Raw genomic sequence first — 24,317 nt, forward strand, 5'->3', positions numbered from 1 at the left:
CGAGACCTAGTTCCAGGACAGACTCCAGTCTCTGAAGTTACAGAGAAACCCTATCTCGAAAAACAAAACAAAAACAAAAAACACCAAAAAATTATTTTATGTGTATGAGTGTTCTCTCTCTCTCTCTCTCTCTCTCTCTCTCTCTCTCTCTCTCTCTCTCTGTGAAGTTGCAGATGGTTGTGAGCTGTCACGAGGTGCTGGGAGTTGAACCTGGGTCCTCAGCAAGATCACCTTGTGCTCTTAACTCCTGAGTCAGCTCTCCAGACTCTTTATCCTCCCCCAAAACTTTCCTCCTCTGGAAGAGTCAATCTTGTGTTGTTTGTATGATTGATGTTTTTCAAGAACTATTGTTTTTAAGGAGGAGGACAGGTTTTTTTGTTGTTGTTGTTGTTTGTTTCTTCTTTTTTTTGTCTCAGTTTTTAGATGGTGTCAAACTCTTAATAGGCTTAGTAAACATAGATATATTATCCACCAATAGCATATAACTTACTTAATGCATTTAAAAATAAAGTTTATTATTAATTCTCAAGTTCTTTTAATTTTGATAGTTAACTTTTCTGTTTTTGTGATCAAATACAATGACCAAGGTAACTTATAGAAGGAATTGTTTATTTGGGCTTACCATTTCAAGACCCAGAACCTGGGGTGTAGGGACAGTGGCAACAAAGTAGTAGATCGGGTGGCGGAAGCAGAAGCAAAGGGCTCACATCTTGAACCATCAGGGGAAAGTAAAGAGCTCACTGGTAATGGTGGGTGACTTTTAAAACTTCAATGTCATCCCCCCAGGGACATACTTCCTCTAGCAATGCCATACCTCCTAAATCAATACAAAAAACTGTCAACTTGGGACCAAGTATTCCAAAATCTTAGCCCATGGGGGCCACTACAATAAACTTAGCTGTCTGAGAAAGTATTCAGTCATTTTGATGGCTGTCTCTGAATTGGAACTTAATGCTTTTCTCATGTGTCAACTGAAGTAAGAGTCTGAGTTTAATAATATAAAATGTACTTGTTACGCTATTCTATCAAGGGTCCTTTCTGCTGTTATGATTTTTCACTAATTATCACCTTGGTGAGGTGGAACACTGCTCTTCTACTGTGAAGCTAGTCTTTACCTTTAGGAATGTTCAAGGAGGAAGAAAGGCCCCAAACTGCAGGAATGGATAGTCATTCACCTCATTGAGGGCAGAGTGTCTTCATAATTAGCTGGGATTCTTCTCATGGAAGAATTGTCTGCTTCTGTTTGTCAATGTATTCAGTTATTTATATTAATATGGACTCACTAATTTTAAACTACTTTTAAATTTTGTTTTCCATATTGATCCAACTTTGGTTTCTTTCAGTTGGTGTCTTTTGACAAAACCTCATAGGATTTGTTGTTGTTTTTGTTTTTTGGTATTCATCTATATGCTTGTTTGTCATTATTTCTTGAGATTGTTTAAGAATTTCTGGCACTATTTGATACTCCAGAATCTTCTTATATAATCCCTGCTTATCGGAGAATCAACTGCTTTCCTAAGAAGACATAGTTGTCTACTTTAACCCATGCAAGAGACTTGACTTCCCATTTGCTATCCATATACTTACTTCAATTCCAGTGTACATGGTCAGTTCAGAACTGTTAAACTATATTTGGCGTACTTGGATAGTGGAATTGTATAGCCAACGAAGCCTGTGGGATTCAGAGTCACCAACCATGTGTAGTGCTTTTAGATAGTTCTTTTACACTACAATTTATTTTTATTGTTGTTTTTTTCCTTCTTTTTATCTTTCCTCCCCATTTCCTTTCTCCTCTCCTCCCACTTTCTGCTTTCCTCTGTCCTTCTGTCTTTCTTGTTGTGGATAAAGTCTCCCTGTGTTGCTCAGACTAGTTTTGAATTGTACATCCTTCCAGCTTAGTCTCCTAGTAATGGTGTTACTGCTTTTGAGACAGGATCAGAAGATAAGAAAAGTATGGAGGCCTGAGAAGAAAAGGATCTTTACATCATGGAGTTCAACTGAAGTTTTTTGCCAGCTGAGAAGTATGAGTTCGAGCACTGTTACCAGCATTTGCTATAAAGGTTATCAACATAGAGAAAACATTATTTTTACATATGGATAGTTAATTTAAAATTACTAACAACCCAACTTTAAGGTCTGAATGTATTTGACCTTGAGTAAGGTCTTATTTCTTTCCATTTTCTTTTGTGTGTGTGTGTGTGTGTGTGTGTGTGTGTGTGTGTGATCAAACAGGAGTACTATCTTTGCAGTCTGATGTCCTCACTTACTGCATCCAGGTGATCTCAGTTAGTATTCAACCACCTTCTAACTCACAAAAGTGCTACATCTGACTGTTGTAAAGATAGCGAAGTGTGACTCTTCTTTGAAAAGCTCACACCCTTGCTCTGGGGTGTGCCTTTCTTTTTGGAATGTCTCCCCTTTTCTTAACTCTCATACATCAAGTCAAGTATCTTTATGAGGTCTCAAGTCAGCTTCATACTGGCTTGTTCTGAAAGCCACAAATCCTGGGTTGGCCTGAGTCAAGGTCCCTCAAGAATTAGGGGAACTCCTGAGAGCGCGAGGGCAATACAGTGGAGCTGTGCCTTTCACCTTGGTCTCACTCATTGCTGACAGGATAAGCCACTGTTTCTTGGAGTAGTTGCTTTTTAATACCGAAAATTTATGACTCTACCAATCACTACAGTCATTGGACGTAGACTGAGATTTGCAGTTGAAGACAAATTTCTTTCCCAGGGGAAAAGGTGCTGCACATCCAAAACAAAAAAACAAGCAAACAAGAAACAAGGAAGAGGTAGGGACTGTCTTTCTCTTTTGGGACTTAAGATGCTAGGTTCTTCAGAGAAAGAAAACACAGAACAGCTCCGGGGAAGTTGGTGATATCAGACTTATATGTTTCAAGCAACAGCATGCAATGAAGTGCAGATTTGAGGAGGGAATTCTAGATTACTTTTTAAAATTTTAAATTTGCCCAAGAATTTCCAGTTTGAATCTCTTAGCCACCCCTACTGGTCATTTTCTAGGAAGATACTGTGGTTGTACAGATACTCACTGACACTACACATATTGTTTGGACTCTTAAACTATTTCTGGTGGGGTCATATGAGGCAAATTATTTAGTCTCTTTATGTGTTAGTTTTCTCCCTTCTGAGTGGGCATACTGCTATCTATTGCAGAGTATTTGTGAGAATTAAGTTCATGCACACACAGAGAGAAAGAGAGAGAGAGAGAGAGAGAGAGAGAGAGACCTTGCAGTGGGGTGGAACACAGAAGGCTTCAGAGAAAAGAACCCTGACTTGAGTTGAAGGTATTTTCTTTTTATAAATTGATATTTATTGAGCTCTACGGTTTTCTCTGCTCCCCTCCCTGCCTCTCCCCTCCCCCTCCAGCCCTCTCCCCAAAGTCCCCATGCTCCCAATTTACTCAGGAGATCTTGTCTTTTTCTACTTTCTACTTCCCATGTAGATTAGATCCATATTTGTCTTTCTTAGTGTCCTTATTGTTGTCTAAGTTCTCTAGGATTGTGGTTTGTAGGCTGGTTTTCTTTGCTTTATGTTTAAAATCCACCTATGAGTGAGTACATGTGATAGTTGTCTTTCTGTGTCTGGGTTACCTCACTCAAAATGATGTTTTCTAGTGCCATCCATTTTCCTGCAAAATTCAAGGTGTCATTATTTTTTTCCGCTATGTAGTACTCCATTGTGTAAATGTACCACATTTTCCTTATCCGAGTTGAAGGTATTTTCAATTCATTATTTTCTTATAGCTCATAATTCCTTACCCTGCCTGGCTTGTTATATAAAAGAATTTCTCACTGATGATTGCAAACTTTTTGAAGTTTACACTTCAAAAAGTTTTGAAGTTATGCATGTTAGAAATGTATGTTATGTATTACACAATGTGGGTTAGGAATCTTTGCTGTATTAGGAAATGATCTGTCACAGACAGGAGAAAGGGGGCAGGAAGCTGGCTATCAGGAACAACTTCATAGCGGAGCTAATCCTTGATCTGTGCTTTGAGAGACGGATAGGTGTTTGCCTAAATGCCAAGAAGAGATATGCAGATTAAAGGCCGTTTTACGCAACAAAAGTACCATGTTAGAATCCCACATGCTGTGGACAGTTAGAGAGGTGCACAGCAACACAGGAGTCTCCAAGGAGTAGCATAGAATAGACCTTAAGTTCAGTATTAAGGTCGATAGAATGCTGGAAACAAGGAGAAGCCAAAGAGCAGACTTAAGGAGCGTCATGACCTTATCAGATTTGTGTCTTAGAAAAATCCTCTGACTTCAGTACAGAGAATAAAATTGCATGCTGTCGTTGGATCGCCTGGGAAGGAACTACTACATTGTTCACAAAGAAGAGCAGGGCTTGAACTAAGGTGGATGAAGGTGAGGACGGAATACTGTCTAGCCACTTGCTGGTTGCACATGAGGAGATGTAGGCAAGTTGAAAATCATAAATTTTTGGCTTAAGGTACTTGGGGAATAGAGTTGCTTTTGATGATACTCAGAATCAGCCATATTAATATTTTCACAGTTCTTTTATCCCTGATAACCATATATGAAATGACGATATTATGATTCTGAAGTTATTATGTGAAGAAATTAAAGCACAAAGTGGTTAAGTTTATTACTGAGCCATCCCTGGTTGGATATAGATCTAGGCCTGTTTGGCCTAAAAGTAGAATGCTGCCTCTGAGGAGGATGTCTTTAGAGGGAAAGACAGTGAATTTGTATAGACCATAAGAGGCCTGAAAGAGAGTCTTGTGAAATTGTACAGCTAGGTGTTGGAAAGCAGACCTAGTGAAAGCATGGGTTGTGTGGGAGATGGAGATTTAAAGGTCACTGACACATGAGTAATTCTTAAAGCCGTACTTCCCCCTTAATCTGGTAAAATGAGAGTTTTTGGGGAGTAGAAATAAAAACTATGGAGATACTGACATTCATTTATGATTTTTTTCTTGTCTAATTTTAAGAACATCCATTTTCCCCTTTATGGAGAAGATATGCCCACACTTATGAAAAAACCAGGGACCACTAATGGTAAGTATTAATGGAAAGGGGAAAAAGTCAGGACTCAGCAGTATTAATAGAGTAACTCAAATCAAGAAAACTAGCAACAGAAACTACCTAATAGAAGGAACACACAGAGAGAGAGAGAGAGAGAGAGAGAGAGAGAGAGAGAGAGGAGGGAAGAAGAAGAAGAAGAAGAAGAAGAAGAAGAAGAAGAAGAAGAAGAAGAAGAAGAAGAAGGAGAAAAAAGAAGGTGCCCATCCTAGCTTTCATCCAGGTACACCTTCCTCTCTTCCTTCCTTCCCCCTGGAGCCATAAGATCTCCCCAGCTCATCTGCCTTGCACGCTGGGCCTGGGCTGTGGGTACAACCCGGCAGGAGGCAGTTCCTGTGTTTTGATAGCCTGCCTGAGGACAGGTGGGCCCTGTGTCAGCTCAGCTACATTCCTGGCCAGCAAGGGGCACTGATCTTCTAGCAGACATCCATCGGAGGAGGGGATTTCCCCAGCTCAGCTGCCTTGCATGCTGGGCCTGGGCTGTGAACGCAACCCGGCAGGAGGGAGTGCCTGTGTTTCAATAGCCTGCCTGAGAAAAGGTAGGCCTTCTGTCAGTGAAGTCCCTGCCCAACAAGGGAACCTGACCCGGTATCAGAAGATCCAATAGAGAGCATTTGAAGGAGGAGATGGGCAGACGCCAAGGCAAGAACTCCTCCAACAATCTGAAAACAACATGAAAACACCAGATCCCAACGACCCTACAATAGAAGGACTTGAACACCTTAATCCAGAAGAAGTGGAAAAAAATGCCATTATGAAAGCAATAGAATCCCTTAAACAGGATATGAATAACTCCCTTAAAGAATTGGATGAGAAGTACAACAAAAAGTTTGAAGAAATGAGTAAAGAAATGGATGAGAAGTATAATAAAATTGAAGAACTGAGTAAATCCGTGAATGATACACTGGGAAACCAAGAAAAAACAATCAAACAGGTAATGGAAACAGTTCAAGAATTGAAAACTGAAATGGAGGCAATGAAGAAAACACAAACCGAGGGCCGGCTGGATATGGAAAATCTAGGTAAACAAACAGAGACTACAGAATCAAGCATAACCAATAGAATACAAGAGATGGAAGAACGAATCTCAGATTCTGAAGATACCATACAGAAAATAAATGCTCTGATCAAAGAAAACAGCAAATCCAACAAATTCTCATCACAAAACATTGAAGAAATCTGGGACACAATAAAAAAACCAAATCTAAGAATAATAGGGATTGAAGAAGGAGAAGAACTGCAGATCAAAGGCCCAGAAAATATATTCAACAAAATTATAGAAGAAAACTTTCCCAACCTAAAGAACAATATTCCTATGAAGGTTCAAGAAGCATACAGAACACTGAATAGACTTGATCAAAAAAAACCATCCTCTCGCCATATAATAATCAAAACACAAAACATACAGATTAAAGAAAGAATATTAAGAGCTGCAAAGGAAAAAGGTCAAGTAACTTATAAAGGTAAACCTATCAGACTTACACTCGACTTCTCTATGGAAACCATGAAAGCCAGAAGGTCCTGGATAGAGGTACTGCAGAAACTAAGAGACCATGGATGCAAACCCATACTACTATACCCAGCCAAGCTATCATTCACTATCAATGGAGAAAACAAAATATTCCAGGATAAAAACAAATTTAAACAATTCGTAGCCACAAATCCAGCCGTACAGAAAGTAATAGAAGGAAAATCGCAACCCAAGGAATCCAACATTGCCAACACTGCCTACAATAACTCAGACATCTAGCGACCTTTCACAAGCACAACTTAAAGAAGGGAAACATACAAACTCTACTAAACAAAAAAAAATAATAACCGGAGTCAACAACCACTGGTCATTAATATCACTTAATATTAATGGACTCAACTCACCTATAAAAAGGCACAGACTAAGAGATTGGATACGAAAACAGGATCCAACATTCTGCTGTTTACAAAAAACACACCTCAACCACAAAGACAGACATCTATTCAGAGTAAATGGTTGGGAAAAGGTTTTTCAAGCAAACAGACCTAAGAAACAAGCGGGTGTGGCCATTCTAATTTCCAACAAAATTGACTTCAAACTAAAATCAATCAGAAGAGATGGAGACAGACATTTTATACTCATAACAGGAACAATTCATCAGGAAGAAGTCTGGTTTTTAGATAAGTACCATGTACCAAAGTTAAATCAAGACCAGGTGAACAATCTCAATAGACATGTTAGTCGCGAAGAATTAGAAGCTGTTATCAAAAACCTCCCTTTCAAAAAAAGCCCAGGACCAGATGGTTTCAATGCAGAATTCTACCAGAACTTCCAAGAAGTGCTAATACCTATACTCCTTAATGTATTTCACAATATAGAAACAGAAGAGTCATTGCCAAATTCTTTTTATGAAGCTACAGTTACCCTGATACCAAAACCACATAAAGACACAACCAAGAAAGAGACTTACAGGTCAATCTCACTCATGAACATCGACGCAAAAATTCTCAACAAAATCCTGGCAAACCGATTCCAAGAACACATTAGAAAAATTATCCATTATGATCAAGTAGGCTTCATCCCAGAGATGCAGGGCTGGTTCAACATATGCAAATCTATCAATGTAATCCATCATATAAATAAACTGAAAGAAAAATAACCATATGATCATTTCATTAGATGCTGAAAAAGCATTTGACAAAATTCAACATCCCTTTATGATAAAGGTGTTGAAGAGATTGGGGATACAAGGATCATACCTAAATATAATAAAAGCTATTTACAGCAAACCGACAGCTAACATCAAACTGAATGGAGAGAAACTCAAAGCCATTTCATTGAAATCAGGAACATGACAAGGCTGTCCACTCTCCCCATACCTCTTCAATATAGTGCTTGAAGTTCTAGCAATATCAATAAGACAACATAAGGGGATCAAGGAGATTTGAATTGGAAAGGATGAAGTTAAACTCTCGTTATTTGCAGATGATATGATAGTGTACATAAGCGACCCCAAAAACTCTACCAAAGAACTCCTACAGCTGATAAACACCTTTAGTAATGTGGCAGGGTACAAGATCAACTTCAAAAAATCAGTTGCCCTCCTATACATAAAGGATAAAGAAGCAGGGAGGGAAATCAGAGAATCTTCACCTTTCACGATAGCCACAAATAGCATAAAATATTTTGGGATAACTCTAACCAAGGAAGTGAAAGACCTATTGGACAAGAACGTTAAGTCTTTGAAGAAAGAAATTGAGGAGGATACCAGAAAATGGAAAGATCTCTCCTACTCTTGGATTGGGAGGATCAACATAGTTAAAATGGCAATTCTACCAAAAGCAATCTATAGATTCAATGCAATCCCCATTAAAATCCCATCAAAATTCTTCACAGACCTTGAGAGAACAATAATCAACTTTATATGGAAAAACAAAAAACCCAGGATAGCCAAAACAATCTTATATAATAAAGGAACTTCTGGAGGTATAACCATCCCTGTCTTCAAACTCTATTACAGAGCTACAGTATTGAAAACAGCTTGGTATTGGCATAAGAACAGAGAAGTCGACCTATGGAATCGAATAGAAGACCCAGATATTAACCCACAAACCTATGAACACTTGATTTTTGACAAGGAAGCTAAAGGTATACAATGGAAGAAGGAAAGCATCTTTAACAAATGGTGCTGGCATAACTGGATGTCAACCTGTAGAAGAATGAAAGTAGATCCATATCTATCACCATGCACAAAAATCAAGTCCAAATGGATTAAAGACCTCAACATTAACCTGATCACTTTGAACCTGATAGAAGAGAAAGTGGGAAGTAGTCTACAAGACATAGGCACAGGAGACCACTTCCTAGGTAGAACCCCAGTAGCACAGACAGTAAGAGAATCAATGAATAAATGGGACCTCCTGAAACTGAGAAGCTTCTGTAAAGCAAAGGACACTATCAGTAAGACAAAAAGGCTGCCTTCCGACTGGGAAATGATCTTCACCAACTCCTCACCAGACAAAGGTCTGATCTCCAAAATATACAAAGAACTCAAGAAACTAGACACTAAAAGTCTAATTAAGCCAATTAAAAAATGGGGTACTGATCTGAACAAAGAATTCACAACAAAAGAACTTCGAATGGCCAAAAGACACTTAAGGTCATGCTCAACCTCCTTAGCGATCAGGGAAATGCAAATCAAAACAACTATGAGATACCATTTTACACTGGTCAGATTAGCTAAACTCAAAAACACCAATGATAGCCTATGCTGGAGAGGATGTGGAGTGAGGGGAATACTCATTCATTGTGGTGGGAGTGCAAACTTGTGCAGCCACTGTGGAAATCAGTGTGGCGGTTTCTCAGGAAACTGGGAGTCAACCTCCCTCAGGACCCAGCAATTCCACTCTTGGGAATATACCCAAGAGATGCCCTATCATACTACAAAAGTATTTGTTCAACTATGTTCATAGCTGCACTATTTGTAATAGCCAGAAGCTGGAAACAACCTAGGTGCCCCTCAATAGAAGAATGGTTAAAGAAGGTGTGGAACATATATACACTAGAGTTTTACTCAGCGGTAAAGAACAATGACATCTTGAATTTTGCATGCAAATGGATGGAAATAGAAAACGCTTTACTGAGTGAGGTAACCCAGACCCAAAAATAGGAATATGGTATGTACTCACTCATAAGTGGATTCTAGCCATAATTAAAGGTCTTTGCGCCTATTATTCGTGATCCTAGAGAAGCTAAATATGAAGGTGAACCTGAAGAAAATCATGTAGTTTTCCTCCTGGATATTGGAAGTAGACAAGAGTGCCAGGCAACATTGGGTGCACGGGGGCGGGAGTGAATGGAAGGGGAGAGGGTTAGAGAGAAGGGAGTAGGGAAGGATTGGGGAAAGCTTGGGGGATTGTGATGGGGGGTGAGGGAGGAAGGATGGTTATGGGAGCAGGGAAGTATATATCTCAATTAAGGGAGCCATTTTAGGGTTTACAAGAGAATTGATTCTAGAGGGATACCCAGGTCCAAGGAGAGATCCCCAGATTGTTCCCTGGACAGCAGAGGAGAGGGTGCCTGAACTGGCCTTGGCCCATAACCATACTGATGAATATTTTGCATATCACCATAGAACCTTCATCTGGTGATGGATGGAGATAGAGACAGAGACCCACATTGGAGCACTGGACTTAACTCCCTATGTCCAAATGAGAAGCAGAAGGAGGGAGAACGTGAGCAAGGAAGGCAGGAGCAGAGGGAACCTTCACCCGATGATGAAAGGAGATAGAGACAGAGACCCACATTGGAGCACTGGACTGAGCCCCCAAGGTCCAAATGAGGAGCAGAAGGAGGGAGAACATGAACAAGAAAGGCAGGACTGTGAGGAGTACGTTCACCCACTGATACAAGGGGACTGATCTAATGAGAGTTCACCAAGGCCAGCTGGACTGGGACTGAATGAACACGTGATCAAACCGGATTCTCTGAATGTGGCTGGCACGGGGACTGTCTGAGAAGCACTGGGACTTGTTTCCTCTGCATGTTCTGGATTTTTGGGATCCTAGTCAGTTTGGATGCTCACCTTCCTAGACCTGGAGGGAGGGGGGAGGAACTTGAACTTCCCGCAGGGCAGGAAACACTGACTGCTCTTAGGGCTGGAGAGGGAGGAGGAGAGGGAGTGGAGGGAATGGGAGGGTATTGGGAGGAGGGGCGGAAGTGGAAACTTTTATAAATTAATAAAAAAATTTAAAAAAAAGAAAAAGAAGGTAACTAAACCATATGTGCAATGTACAGAACACAGGAGTCTTATTGAGGAACAAGGAACAAGAGTCCTTCCTAGAGGCTGGAGAGATGGTTCAGAAGGTGAGAGCACTGGCTGCTCTTGCTGAAGGCTTGGCTTTGGTTCCCAGCACCCACAGAGCAGCTTCCATCTGTCTGTAACTCCAGTTCCAGGAGATGTCCTCTTCCGACCTCCAGGGGGACTAGGCATGCGCGTGATACACTTACATATGTGCATACAAACACGTCTACACATAAAATAAGGGCTATTATTTTATTATTTTTTTCTTATTCCTACACTAGGACAGAGGGGTGACTTTGTTGAAGGGTTTTTAATGAGTAGTGGGCGATGACATTTTGGTTACTCTGCCATTCAAAGGAAGAAGCATAAATCCCCTCCAAAGACATATAGTTTTGTGTGTCCCTCACTGCTTCTTGTACTTCGCCAAAGTGATCAATAGATAGGCACTGAAAGTTAAACAGATGCAGCTGTGGTGGCAGCTATCATCAATAACAGCTATGCGCTGGTTCTGACTCTGGGTCTCACAGCTACGCCCTATCTGCCTTCCCAACGGTGCTGCCCAGTAGGTGGGAATTTTTACATTTCATAGAATGAAGTGAGACCCAGATATGGAGTGAACCTTCAGAAGCCACAGAGCTGCGTGCACTGAGGGCTTTGAGATTCAAACGTGGATTGGCGTGGTTTCCAAATTTTCATTCTGTCCTTGAGAACAAAACGACGGAGAGGGGAGAGAGGTGAATGGCCGGGAGGCAGGTGAATGGTGGGGAGGAGGCCAATGGCAGCCCGTCTGGCGCCGGTCTGGTTTCTCTTCTCCCTACTCCCCTTTGGTTTGTTCTTAGTCGGTATAAGGGAGAGAATTTTATGGAATTCTAAAGGGTGATCAAAGTCCCAGCTCATGAGATTATTCAGAAGCTAATATGTAACCCTTGGGTGGGGGTTTCTAGTTCATCTGCCCTCACAGCTGCTTGCATTAATGCTTTCTGATCAATACATGTGGTCCTTTTCTGTAGCGTGTCTGAGTTCTCAATAATGAAGGATGCGCATGAAAGCAAACCAAGAAATCACAGGGTGCTCAACCTGCAAAGGCTATGGCATTGTGAAGACAGGAGTTTTAACCAATCAGAATGGACGAAAGACAACGTTTCTGGTCAGCCAAGCAGATCTAAAGCATACTAGAAACTTAGAAAAACTTGCTGTGTTATTTTAATGAAAGATTTTATCGAGCTTTTACTTGATTCCAATAAAATAAGAATAATCAGAAACATTTTAAAAGAAAGATCTGCCACAGCTTTGTTATTTGTCTTGCTTGCAGAGCTCAGCTATTGAAGATCCATCCCTTGCCTTGCCTGCCTGGAAGCTCCAGCAGCTCTTTAGTATTTAACACAACGCATGCTTTAGCTACTTTTAGAAAATCCACAGTTGACCTAGAAGCATCTTGTATGTTCTAGTCTGCTAAGGATAGCTGGCAACACAGGAATGTCATAAAGAAATCTCAGTGGATGTTATACTGTTGGTATACACCGAAGAGAGCCTTGTTTTAATAATTGCTTGTTTGATTTTTAGTTTGTGACTTGTGAACCTAACATAGGCTTTAACTGTCACATTGGCTTTTGACTGTTCCCTGTATGCCTGTGACGGTTAATGTCAACTTGCCAGGCTCTAGAATCACTTACGTGATGGCCTCTGTCTGCGCATATCTAGAGGAAATGTGCATTTTGCTAGCCCCGCTATGTACGTATTAGCTACTTTGCTTATTGCTATGACAAAGCAGCTGACAAACGCAACTTAAAGAGACCAGAATATCTGTTGACTCTTTCAGTTTGAAGGTACCGTCCATCCAGCAGAATACTGGAGTCCTTTGCTGAACAATTCATGACCACTGTGGAGACTTAGTAGGCCAGAGGTGCAATACGCACTGTCAACACCAGGTGTCGCTGCTCTACAATATAAAAAGCCACCGAGTGGTAACCAGGGAGAACTGATGTTAAGACCATTTTCCAATTGTGAAGTGTCAAGTTTTAGGTAGACATGAGTTCCACGTTAAACCAATTTGGATTATCCTGATCTTTTAAAAAAGATACTTCTGAGATATAAATGGACCGCAAAAATCAGTGGTAGAGGTGTGTTGGTTCAACAGGAAAAAGTTGGAAGAATCTCATTGTCCTTGGAACAAAAAGCAAACGTTTTCAGTTTAAAACTCAAACTGGATCCTGCAGACTGAAAGTAAGCAAAGGGCGCCAGAGCGAACCTTTGATTCCTGGCCTTAGACCACAATACCCATCTCGAGGTATGGGCTCCATGTCTTTGGTAGCATCCACGTGAACTCCGTCTCCCTGTGTAGATACTGAGATATCGCAGGTGTAGGACATACCGAGATAACAGGATTTAGCTCTGACTTTCCCATTCAGTTCCATATGGCACATAGTGATAACTCTGTGACGTCCCTGAGAGTTGAAACTCTGAAGCCAATATGACTATCCTAAATGCTATGTGCTTTCTCATCGACAAAACACCAAATATATGCCAAGTATGTGGGTGCTCAGGAAGTTGTGACTTTTGCTACTCCACAAATGTACCATTTGGACCTATAAAGGTGATTGATTCTGCTAGGAGCCTACCTATTTTTTTTTTTTTTTTTTTTTTACAGGTAGGTCTTTTGTTCCACTCCAGATGGGATCGTCCGATGAAATTATTGGACATTCATTGAAATTCCTTAAGGAATGAAAACCTCTAAAGTGGAGGTTTCTTGAGACGGTACAGGACAAACCGGTAAATCTCACCCCAGGATGAACTAAGCATGCTGCCCAGGTTCCCGCTTCTGTGCTGGGCTCATCTAATTGCTTACAGCTGCTGTTGTGCCGGCTCTGCATGGGGAGGGTTGGACCTGAAAATGGGAAGGGATGTCTAAAAAGTGCTTTGAGAGGAATGCTATCTGAAAGCTTACAATACCTTTACAGTTCCCGACTAGAAATACCTCCGCTGTACCCTGCACTGTGTTGATGGTGTTTCCTCTGTCTCGCCGTGTGGCGGGAATAAGGAAACCGTGAATTTTCAAAATGAAAATGTAAAGCTGCTTAAATTTCGGTATACAAACTATGACAAATGGGGAATGCTTTCAATAATACTACTAATATAAACCGTTTTTTTAGAGGAATTAGAAGATGGCTCAGTGGGTAAAATACATGTTGTGTAAGCATCAGGACCCGGGTTCAGTCCCCCAGCACCCACATAAAAAGCCCGCCTTGCTGTTGTATCCCTGTAATTCCAGTTCTGGGAGGCAGAGACAAACACACACACACACACACACACACACACACACATGAGAAAGTAGAGAAAAGGAATGATGAATATTTGATAGTCATCCCTGTGGAGTAGATTACAGTATTAAAATACTTGAAAATAGTCGATCACGTAGAACCTTGACTACTATAAATCCGTAGCTACACATTCACAGATACGCCCCGAGGTAGGACGGGAAACCGCGAGGAGGAGTCTTAATACAGAACGTACGGAAGGGGCAATCTAGCAGGAAACCCTTACCTGCAATTAAAAATGTCTCCTGGGACGCACACGATTCTGGCCACTAGGTGTCGACAAAAGACTTAGAATGTGTGGTGACTCTGCTGCGCTCGTGGCTGCAGACCCGGTTCCTGTTAACACAGCCCTTCAATTTATGGTAAAATGTTCTTTCAGCTGGGGTCTTATGAATGTTCAATGGAAACAGGAGCCATTTCAGAATCACTCCTGGGGATTTCTGTTTCGCGTTTCTTTGTCTTCCATTTTAGGACTGATAACTTCATGTCTGTGCAAAAGAGCTAATTAGTCTCATCAGGCATAAACTTGATCCCAGTGTCCGAATTGAGATTCAGAGACAGCGATGTTGTTTAATTGGCGGTCAGGGCTATTAGAAAGATCCCGGGGAGCAGAGGAACATTGCCGGGAGGTGATCTGAGCCAAGCACAAGGGTACGGATATACCCCAGGGCTGTGTGCTCCTGTCATGGAGAACATTCTCTAATTTGCTGATAATTTGCAACGGGGATATCCCATGGACACACCGAAGGCCTGGTAACTTGTCAGGTGAACCTAGCAGGCACTTCATTGGTCCACAAAGAGTATCAACAAGTATGCTATTCTTTGTAAGAAGCTCCCAATTCTATTGTAATTTGTTGCTCTTTGGTGGAAGCAGCAATAAATGTTTATCAATGGCTGAAGTAAGGTTATGGCTTTTATAAATGAACAAGAATAGACCGGGTCAAGTCTAATTCATTTTTTCCTTTTGATGGCATTTTGTGTTCTAAAGTGATGACATACAGATCAGATGATCTTTGAACCCTTTCCTCTATTGTTTTGGGCATCCTGTGTAATCCCGTCCCGCTGATATTTCTGCCCTCACTCCATCTACATACTAAAATATAATGAGTTCGGTCATTTTTGTGTTGCAGCTTTGGGTACTTCTTATCCACATGTTTGGCTTTATCTTCAGCTATCGTTAGCTTTTCCTGTCCATAGCCAACCTGAGCGCATACCTGCACACGAGCCTCTCTCTTGCTATCACCAGCCTGCATGCCCTTTCTTCTCCCTTCACTTAAGTAATCATGGCTTTTTAAAAACTGAGCTCCAGGTTGTTTCCTCCAAGGTGTGTCACACATCTGCTTTCTGAGACTTGTGTCCCTTGGTAGTGTTAGTTTGGCTCCAGGACATGTGGATACTACGTTTCATCTTCAAGTCCTTTGTATAAAATGGTGTATTGTAATATAATTTACACACAGAACCCCAAATACCCAAGGTCACTTCTAAATTATTATAGTATTTGATACAATTCGAGTATCGTATAAATACTTATTATACTGCTTTGTTTAAATACTGAGAAAAGATCTGCACAGAAGAATTTTTAAAAATGTTTTCCACCTGTGATTCAATCCACAGACGTGTAATTTGTAGACAAGAGCCAAAGGCATTATCACTCAGTTTGACTCGCGACTTTAACCCACCCCCTTGTTTCCTTATATATTAACATATAAATTAAATTATTATACATATATGCACAGCCATACACAACTAACTAGATTATAAAGTTCTGAGGGCAGGGAGTATAACTCCAGTGACACCAATGTAAATTGTATGTACACTTTTAAGGCAAATTTGCTCATCTATATGATCCCAGAGCTTAGAGTAGAGGAAGGGTTTGTTGGGATAACTAAGGAATTGATTTAAACTGTTAAACCCTGAATCACTGGTAATATTAGAATGTGACACCTGACGCGAATAACTTCATTACTGGGGACCTTTCAACCTCCAGCACAGCTTATCCCAACCATGGCAACTTCCTCAAGTCCATACAACTCTCGTTTCTCCTCCTCCATAATTAGAATTATGGTAATCAAATGAATATATGTATATAAATGGTACGGAATAGTTCTGGGCCTATAATAAGCAATCTATTGATTCTTTAAAAATGTTTTCAAATGGCGTTTTAATTTATTTTGGGCGTGTGGTGGAGGTGGACCCACGCATGCCAAGACACGCACATGGAAGTGCTTGTGGGAGTGGGTTCTCCATGCGGGTCTGCAGGGTTGAACTCAGGTGGTTGGGTTTGATGGCAGGCACCTTTACCTGCCAGCCACAGGTCTCTTGTAATGCATATAATTCTGATTGCAATCTTGTTCGAGGTTGCCTGGGAGTGAAGTCTGCCATCCAACTATGTTTTAAACCCTTCAGGGTCAGGATTTTCTCCTAACTATTAGCAAAGTGTGAGTGTCGTCTCTCTGAAGTTTCAGTACAGATGAATGTGACTTCCCTTCGTTTTCCACTGTCGTCTCACCGTAGACTTGTCTTTCTTTTAATTGTCCTCATAGGATTTATTTTCTCAGTGCTGTCTCTATTTATATGTTTTCAATGTTGTTGAGTGTTCTTCATGACTCCCTTCTGCCTACTTTCTATTTCCTTTAAGATTTTTTTCCCTTATTAAGAATAACATTGCAAAATTTGCAGGCAAATAGATGAAAATAGAAAAAAAGATTATCCCAGGTGAGGTAACTCAGACCTCGGAAAGATAAATGTAGAATGTATTCCCTTATATGAGGATGTTAGCCATTAAATAAATAATAACCAACTTACAACACATAGACCAAGAAAGGTTAGGCATAGAAGTAGGGACTGGGGGAACACATGAATGGATTTCCTTGAGAGGGGGGAATAGAATGGATTTTATGTGTGGACTTGGGCCACAAATCTCAGTATCAGTTGGGGAAGGAGAGGAGGTATAGGGTTGAGAGAGAGGATGCAGGGTTAGTCAGCACAAATTGAGGAGACTTTGAGAGATGGTATGGAAACTTAGTGCAGTGAAAAATTCCCAAAATATGTGAAAGTAATCCTACAGGGGTCTCATGGAAATCCCCTGAACAACCCAGGCTGTTGCTAAGACAATGGGTTGGTCTCTGTGTACTGACTGCAGGGCCCCCTTGTAGAGGATAGCACCCACTCATTGACCGTGGAGAAGCTGAGCTGCAGCCTATAAGAGCCTTCACCCCTATTTTCTAGTGCCCTCGGTGTGGAAAGGTGCTCTGCAGACTCCTGAAAGGGAAATAGGGGTACAAAACCAGCCTCAAAACTTCTGAATATGTTCTGCCTACAAGATATTCTAGGGCAGTGAGGGCACAGAACTTGTGGGAGTAACCAGCCAATGTCTGATTTGACTTCAAGCCAACACCATGAGACAGAACCCATACTGGACACTGGGAGACCTAGAACCAGAGACTGACTAGCCCAGAAATCTGGGGTAAAACCAAATACTACACTACTGGTCTAAAAAAAAAGTAAGAATAAAATAATTCTTAATGATAGGCTGTAATACTCACAGATGGGTGCCTTATTCAGTCATCTTCAGAGAGGCTTCCTGCTGCAGCAGATCAGAACAAACAGAGAGACCCACAGCAACACACACACACACACACACACACACACACACACACACACACATATATATATATATATATATATATATAGAGAGAGAGAGAGAGAGAGAGAGAGACTTTGGACCACACAGCTCTAAATGGGATGTCTCCATCAAATCCCTCCTCTCAGAGCTAAGAGAACCCTGTGGAAGAGGAGGTGGAAAGAATGTAAGAACAGAAGGGCTAGAGGACACCAGGAGAACAAGACCCTCTGAATCAACTGAGCAAGGCTCCTGTGAACTCTCAGAAACTGAAGCAGCAGGTACAGAGTCTACACCTATCTGCACCCAGTCCTCTGTGTATATAGTATAGCTCTCAGCTTACTAATTTTCTATGGAACTTGTGAGTGTATGAACGAGTGGGTCTCCGATTCTTGTGTCTACTCTTGGGGCAATTTTCTTTCTGTTGGTTTCCTTTGTCCAGCCTCAGTGTTTTTGTCCTACTGTGTTTTATTTTGTCAGGTTTCATTGTTATTTTCTAGAAGCCTGTCTTTTTCTAAGGAGAGACAGGAAAGAACTGGATCCAGAGGGAAGGGCAGGTGGTCAGGGACTGGAGAGAATAGAGGGAGGGGAACCTGTAGTCAAGATACATTGTATTATCTTGGATAATTTAATGGAGACTTTCCTTCTTTCCTCAAATGTAAGCATTTATTATAATTTCTTCCCTAAATTCTCCTTTAGCTGTAATCCATACTTCTTTGTCCCTCACCTCTCTTTCTTTTGACAGAGTCTCATTGCTTAGCACTGCTGGCCTGGATCTGGCCCTGAATTCAGTGCCTGTCTCTGCCTCCAGAGTGTTGGGATTAAAGGCATGTGCCATCACACCTAACAATAATACAGTTTGATATCCTTTTCATTTCCATTCAGTTAAAATGTTTTCTATTTCCTCCTATTATTTCTTGTTTCTCCATGAGTTATTCCAGTTAGAAGTATAATTCGTTTTCAAATATTGGAGAATTTCCAAACACCTCTCTGTTGATTTCTAATTTAAGTCTTTTGTTGGAGGAGGAGGGGCTTCTTGTTCTTCCCAGTCTCCCGGCTATCTTAGACCTGAAATAATCACACAGAGATCATATTATTTAAATCACTGCTTGGCCCATTAGCTCTAGGTTCTTATTGGCTAACTCTTACATATTAATTTAACCCATTTCTATTAATTTGTGTATCACCACACGGCAGTGGCTTATCAGCAAAGTTTTGGCATGTCTGACTCTGGCATGGCATCCCCCTGAGTCTGCTCTTCTTCTCCCATGCTATAGGCCAAGCCAGTTCTTTATTCATTAACCAATAAAAGCAACACATAGACAGAAGGACCTCCCACACCAGTCTTTTGTAGAAAGAGAGCATGCTTGTATACTCTCACTTTTAAATTTACTAAGACTTAGTTTGTATATTGAGTTGGTGAATCTTTGAAAGGTCTGTGTGTTCGTCTATTGCTGGGGCTGGTGTTCCATGTCATTTGGTCAAGCTAGTTAATGGCATTTATCAATTTTTCCTTGCATTTCAGAACATCTGATTTCTTACTCTATTAACTATTAAGAAAGAAGTATCAGTCCTCAAGATAAGTGGTCACCTCTCAAAACACCCCCAAGTTCACCCACTTCTACTATATGACTAAAACTGCAGACAAAGCCTAACCTTATATATGATTTTCCCCATCATACATACCTTGAAAAATAATTTTTGAAGTTTTTTTTTTTGTTTGTGTCTGGTGCCTTGGAAGCGAGATGATGTAGTAAGATCCCCTGACACTGGAGCTACAGAATGCTGTTAACCACCATGTGGTTTCTAGGAATCAAACATAAGACCTCGGAGAGAACAGAAGTGCCTTTATCTTTCGAACCATGCCATCACACCCTCATACATGCCTTTTAAAAAGATTTTATAAATATTTATTTATTTTGAGAGTGTTTGTGTGTGTGCACCCTCCTGCCTGGGTGCAATGTTGGTGGATGACACATGAGTTGAGGGGAAAGGACACGTTCCAGGGATTGAACTCACTTTGTCAGCCCTGGCCCCAAGTGTCTTTACCTGCTGAGCCATCTTACTGTCTCCACATATGCCCTTAAAAACCTTTCCCCCCTTCTCTTAGAAAGAAGCATTTTATGGCTCTTCTTTGGCATCTCCAAATTGCTAGCACCACTACCCGGTGCTTATGAGCCATTGACAAGAAAATAAGTCTAACTGGTTAAAAGCAATGCAAGACCCAACAGTCAATCAGATAATCAAAATAATCGGAATGAACACTAGGTGACTACTTGGTGGGCACATACACAGTATGGGCACTCTGGGCAAAGGGACTTCTGTCTGGTACAGGACAGAGGAGGACAGTGTAAGATGTCATGATACTACTCTGATGACACATAGCTTACACATTGTAACCTTGTAGTTCTTTTTACCAGGCATTGTTATCCGTTCAGACTTCCAGACCAAAGAGCACTTCAGTGCTCAGCTCCCATGACTTTATTTAATACTAATTGTCATCTTCATAGCTTGTTTCATCACTGTAGTCACACAAATGGAATACTTGATTTCACCACATGAATTTGGGGGTTCAATCCAGTTCCTGGTAGGTTCATAGATGCCTAGAATTATTATATCTTGTTGTTGAATTATTCTGTTTAATACAATGAAAAGTCTCCTTTCATGATAATATTTCTTGTTCTGATGTACGTTGTCTGATATTAATAGTGCCAGCTGAATTTTCTTGTGATAAACACTATCGTGATTAATATATTTCTAACATTTTATGTAGTTCAAAAATTATTTTTAATTATGCATTTGTGTTCATGTGTATACAGGTACCCACAAAAGCCAGAAGAAGGAATCAAGGGAAGTTTTGAGTTGCCTAATATGGGTGCTGGGATCTGAACTTGCCTTCTACTATTGCGTGTATGCACGTGTTTGTATGTGCATGGTGGGGGGGGGGGTGTAAGTTTGAGGTCAGTGGACAGCTAGTGAGAATCAGTTTTCTCTTCCTTCGTGTGTGTCCCAGGCTTGATGACAGGCCCTTTGGCCTCTGAGTCATCTTGTTGGTCCATTTATCTTTCTGGGTTTTTTTTTGATAGATTCTAAGATCTTCATCTGTTACACAAAATTTTAAGGTGTGTGAATTACTGCCACTGTGCATATGGTTGGGTTTAAATTCACAAATTTGCTGTTCTTAGAAATTCCTCACCATTCTTTACCACTTTTGTCCTGGTCCTCTTTCTTTCTTATGATCATGGGGAAGCTCATGGACCACTTTTAGTCCCATTTTATTTATATTGATAGTTTATAGCTTCTTATTTTCTTATTAAGTCATTTTTATGGGAATATTCTTAGCAAGTCAACCATCAGTTATTATAATTCTTTCTATGCAGCATATGAATTTTATAACATTTTACTTCTATCCCATAGCTTTTTTTCTTTTGCTATGGATTTTCTTGTACATACACCATGAACATCATTCTATAATGTATTTATTTTTGCTTTAAGTAGCCATTCATATTCTGAGGGTATTTGAAAATAATATATTTTTTTAACATACTCATATATGTTTACCATTTCTCCTTGTATTCAGTTTGTTTTGAGACTTAACTTTTCAGCTGTTATCAACTTCCTTCTGCCCAAGGAACTCCCTTGGGAAGTTGACCTTAGCCTTGTAAGGAAGTTCTCTTAACCTTGTTGAGGGTAACTGTGTTGACAATCAATTTCATTCATTTTGTGGTTTGTCTTTTGTTTGAAAGAAATTTTTGGTAACGGATTATTAGGCAGATATTTTATTTTCTTTTACACACCTTCAGCTTTCATAACTTCCGTGAAGAGTCATATCATGATGTCTCTCATTTTCTTGCGTGATTTTAAGATTTTCATTTTGCTACTAGTTTTTTTTTTAGCACGTTGATTATGCAGTGCTTTGGAATGCAGTGTCATTTTGAGGAATTTTAGAAATGCCCTTCGTAATCACAATTTTGTAGTTTACCAGTTGCTGATGGGAACCTGAGCTATATCTGGCTCTGTGTGAGCTCCCAAGATTTTTCTGACTTCTTTCTTGCAGTCCCTTCTCTAGCTTGGGTCATTTCCTGTCATATATACCCAACACAGGACTCATCTGGTAATGTTATATGGATTCTATGACAAAGCTCTACAGCTTTTTTCTTCATGTGTTTCCTACCTCTGGCATAGCATGTTCTGAAATGTAAATTTCTCAGTCTCCCTATCATCTGTTCCCTGCTTCTTTGACCTAGATGATGCTCCACTCTATCTTGTTGCCTGGAAACTGCCTATAGGATGTGAGAGCATGGTGAGTTTTTATCCTCTCAGAATTGTGGTATTTCAGTGCTTCTACTCTAATGTTTGCAAACCATGGTTTCTTGTGTTTCTAATACAGGGTGGTGCGCATGTGCTGAATCCATCTTCTTGAACTCCATTTTGGCTGGAAGCCTAAGTATTCTTGGGGAATAAGTGGAAATAGATGATTCTTGATTCTTGACATCTTGTTTCTAAAGACTAAGAAAATACTTCAGAATATATGATGAAAACAATGTCTATTAAGTTAACAAGAGCAATGCACACATAAGCATGTCAGCAATTTCTATCTAATGGTAAACAGAAGAATCACAGAAGCTTGCAGAATTAGAAAGATTAAGTAACATCATGAAATGGAGTCCCTTTCTCCTAGAGTCTCTAGAACATTTTAGAATTTTATAAAACATCACTTCAGATTCAGACATGACTGTTCAGACAGGTCATCATCAGTCTGGCAGGCAGTTGGCAGGAAGGGTCAAAGGAGAACTCTGTCAATTGTCTTAATGTTGGGTGTAAGCGAAAAAAAAACTTTAGTGTTCTTGCTTCATATGAGAAGATCATATGTTAAATTTCCTATAAACACATTATTTCCTTTAAACTCAGTATTTTTTTTTAAAAACAGCTTTTCCTATGAAACTGTTTTGATACATTCCTTTAGCTTTGACACAAATCTCAAGATATTCATTAGAGAATTTAGCATCTAAATCTTTCTTAAACATTGAAACCTTACAGCATATGGCATAGGCTTAGAAGAGCTGACTTGGCCCCTAGCTGAGCGGGTGGTTCCAGCAGCTGGACTTACCAAATCAGCTACCATGGAGACCCACATCTAGGGCTTTGAGTTGACCCATCCCCAACATCTATCCCATCTATGGCCTGCTGGAAAGTGTGAAGGGACTGGGCCAGTGGAACCATAGGGGCAGGAACTCCATGATGCAGGACAATAGCAGGATACCCAAGAGCAGTTTCAGTGAGGGACCAGTGCTGACTGTGTGCTAGAAGCCAGAGGCCTTGGACCTGACCAACAACTTATTGCAATGAACATTTGCAAGGAAAGCTGTTTGAGAGAATGGGTCTGCTTCATGATACACAGCAGCTCCTAATACCACTAAGATGAATGAAGAGGTCTTGGATAGGCAGGAAAGATGGAGGTGCAAAAGTTTTTTTTTTTTGATTAACATTTTAAAAATTTTCTGTTGGGGGATGCTATGAGCATGAGGGACAGATATGGAGATCCTGGAAAATGTGCGGGATTAGAGTGTATGATGTGAAATTCCCAAAAAATCAACAAAAATTATGTTAAAGTACATACAGCATTTTAATGAGCACAGCAATGGCGTTCAGGGATGATATTAACACACATGTGAATGTATTATGTATCCAGCTGTATAAGGAATATAAACACACACGTGACTATGTGTATACAGCTCTCTAAAGAATATAAATACACACGTGAATATATGTATACAGCTCTCTAAAGGATATAAACACACACATGTGACTATGTGTATACAGCTCTCTAAAGGGTATAAACACACACACACGTGACTATGTGTATACAGCTCTCTAAAGGATATAAACACACACATGTGACTATGTGTATATAGCTCTATAAAGGATATAAACACACATATGTGACTATGTGTATATAGCTCTATAAAGGATATAAACACACACGTGAATATATGAATACAGTTCTATAAATGATATAAACACACATGTGACTATGTGTATACAGCTCTCTAAAGGATATAAACACACATGTGACTATGTGTATACAGCTCTCTAAAGGATATAAACACACACGAATATATGTATACAGCTCTCTAAAGGGTATAAACACACACACACGTGACTATGTGTATACAGCTCTCTAAAAGGACATAAACACACAAACGTGAATATATGTATACAGCTCTCTAAACGATATAAACACACACGTGAATATGTGTATAGAGCTCTAAAAATGATATAAACACACGTGAATATATGTATATAGTTCTCTACAGGACAATGACCTTAACATTTTTTTCATTAGTCTTTTATAGTACCTTGAAATTCCAAGTAAGATTACTCCCAATTTTGTGCACTTAGAGCTATTTTCCTATTTTCTGAGCGATGGTGTGCAGGTGCTTTGCCGTGTCAGTTGGCTGCTGTGGGTTTCTAATAGTGTGTATGGGGATCTTTTTTCTTTCTTTTTTTGTTGCACTTTAAACTATCTTCTATATGTTAAA

The 24,317-nt window shown here is 40.2% G+C and overlaps 1 long non-coding RNA gene across 1 annotated transcript in view; it reads left to right on the forward strand.

The window, feature by feature from the left end:
- The window catches only part of LOC125394766 (uncharacterized), a 15,617-nt gene extending 400 nt beyond the window's left edge, over positions 1-15,217 (forward strand). Inside the window, exons 2-6 of the long non-coding RNA XR_015735854.1 lie at positions 1,934-2,060; positions 3,174-3,304; positions 4,290-4,377; positions 4,975-5,041; positions 13,487-15,217. This is a non-coding gene — a long non-coding RNA (uncharacterized LOC125394766). The remainder of the gene's footprint in view (positions 1-1,933; positions 2,061-3,173; positions 3,305-4,289; positions 4,378-4,974; positions 5,042-13,486) is intronic.
- Positions 15,218-24,317: the final 9,100 nt, after the last annotated feature.

Source organism: Myodes glareolus, chromosome 21 (assembly GCF_982192425.1).
Source record: "Myodes glareolus chromosome 21, mMyoGla1.1, whole genome shotgun sequence".
NCBI classification, from domain to species: Eukaryota; Metazoa; Chordata; class Mammalia; order Rodentia; family Cricetidae; genus Myodes; species Myodes glareolus.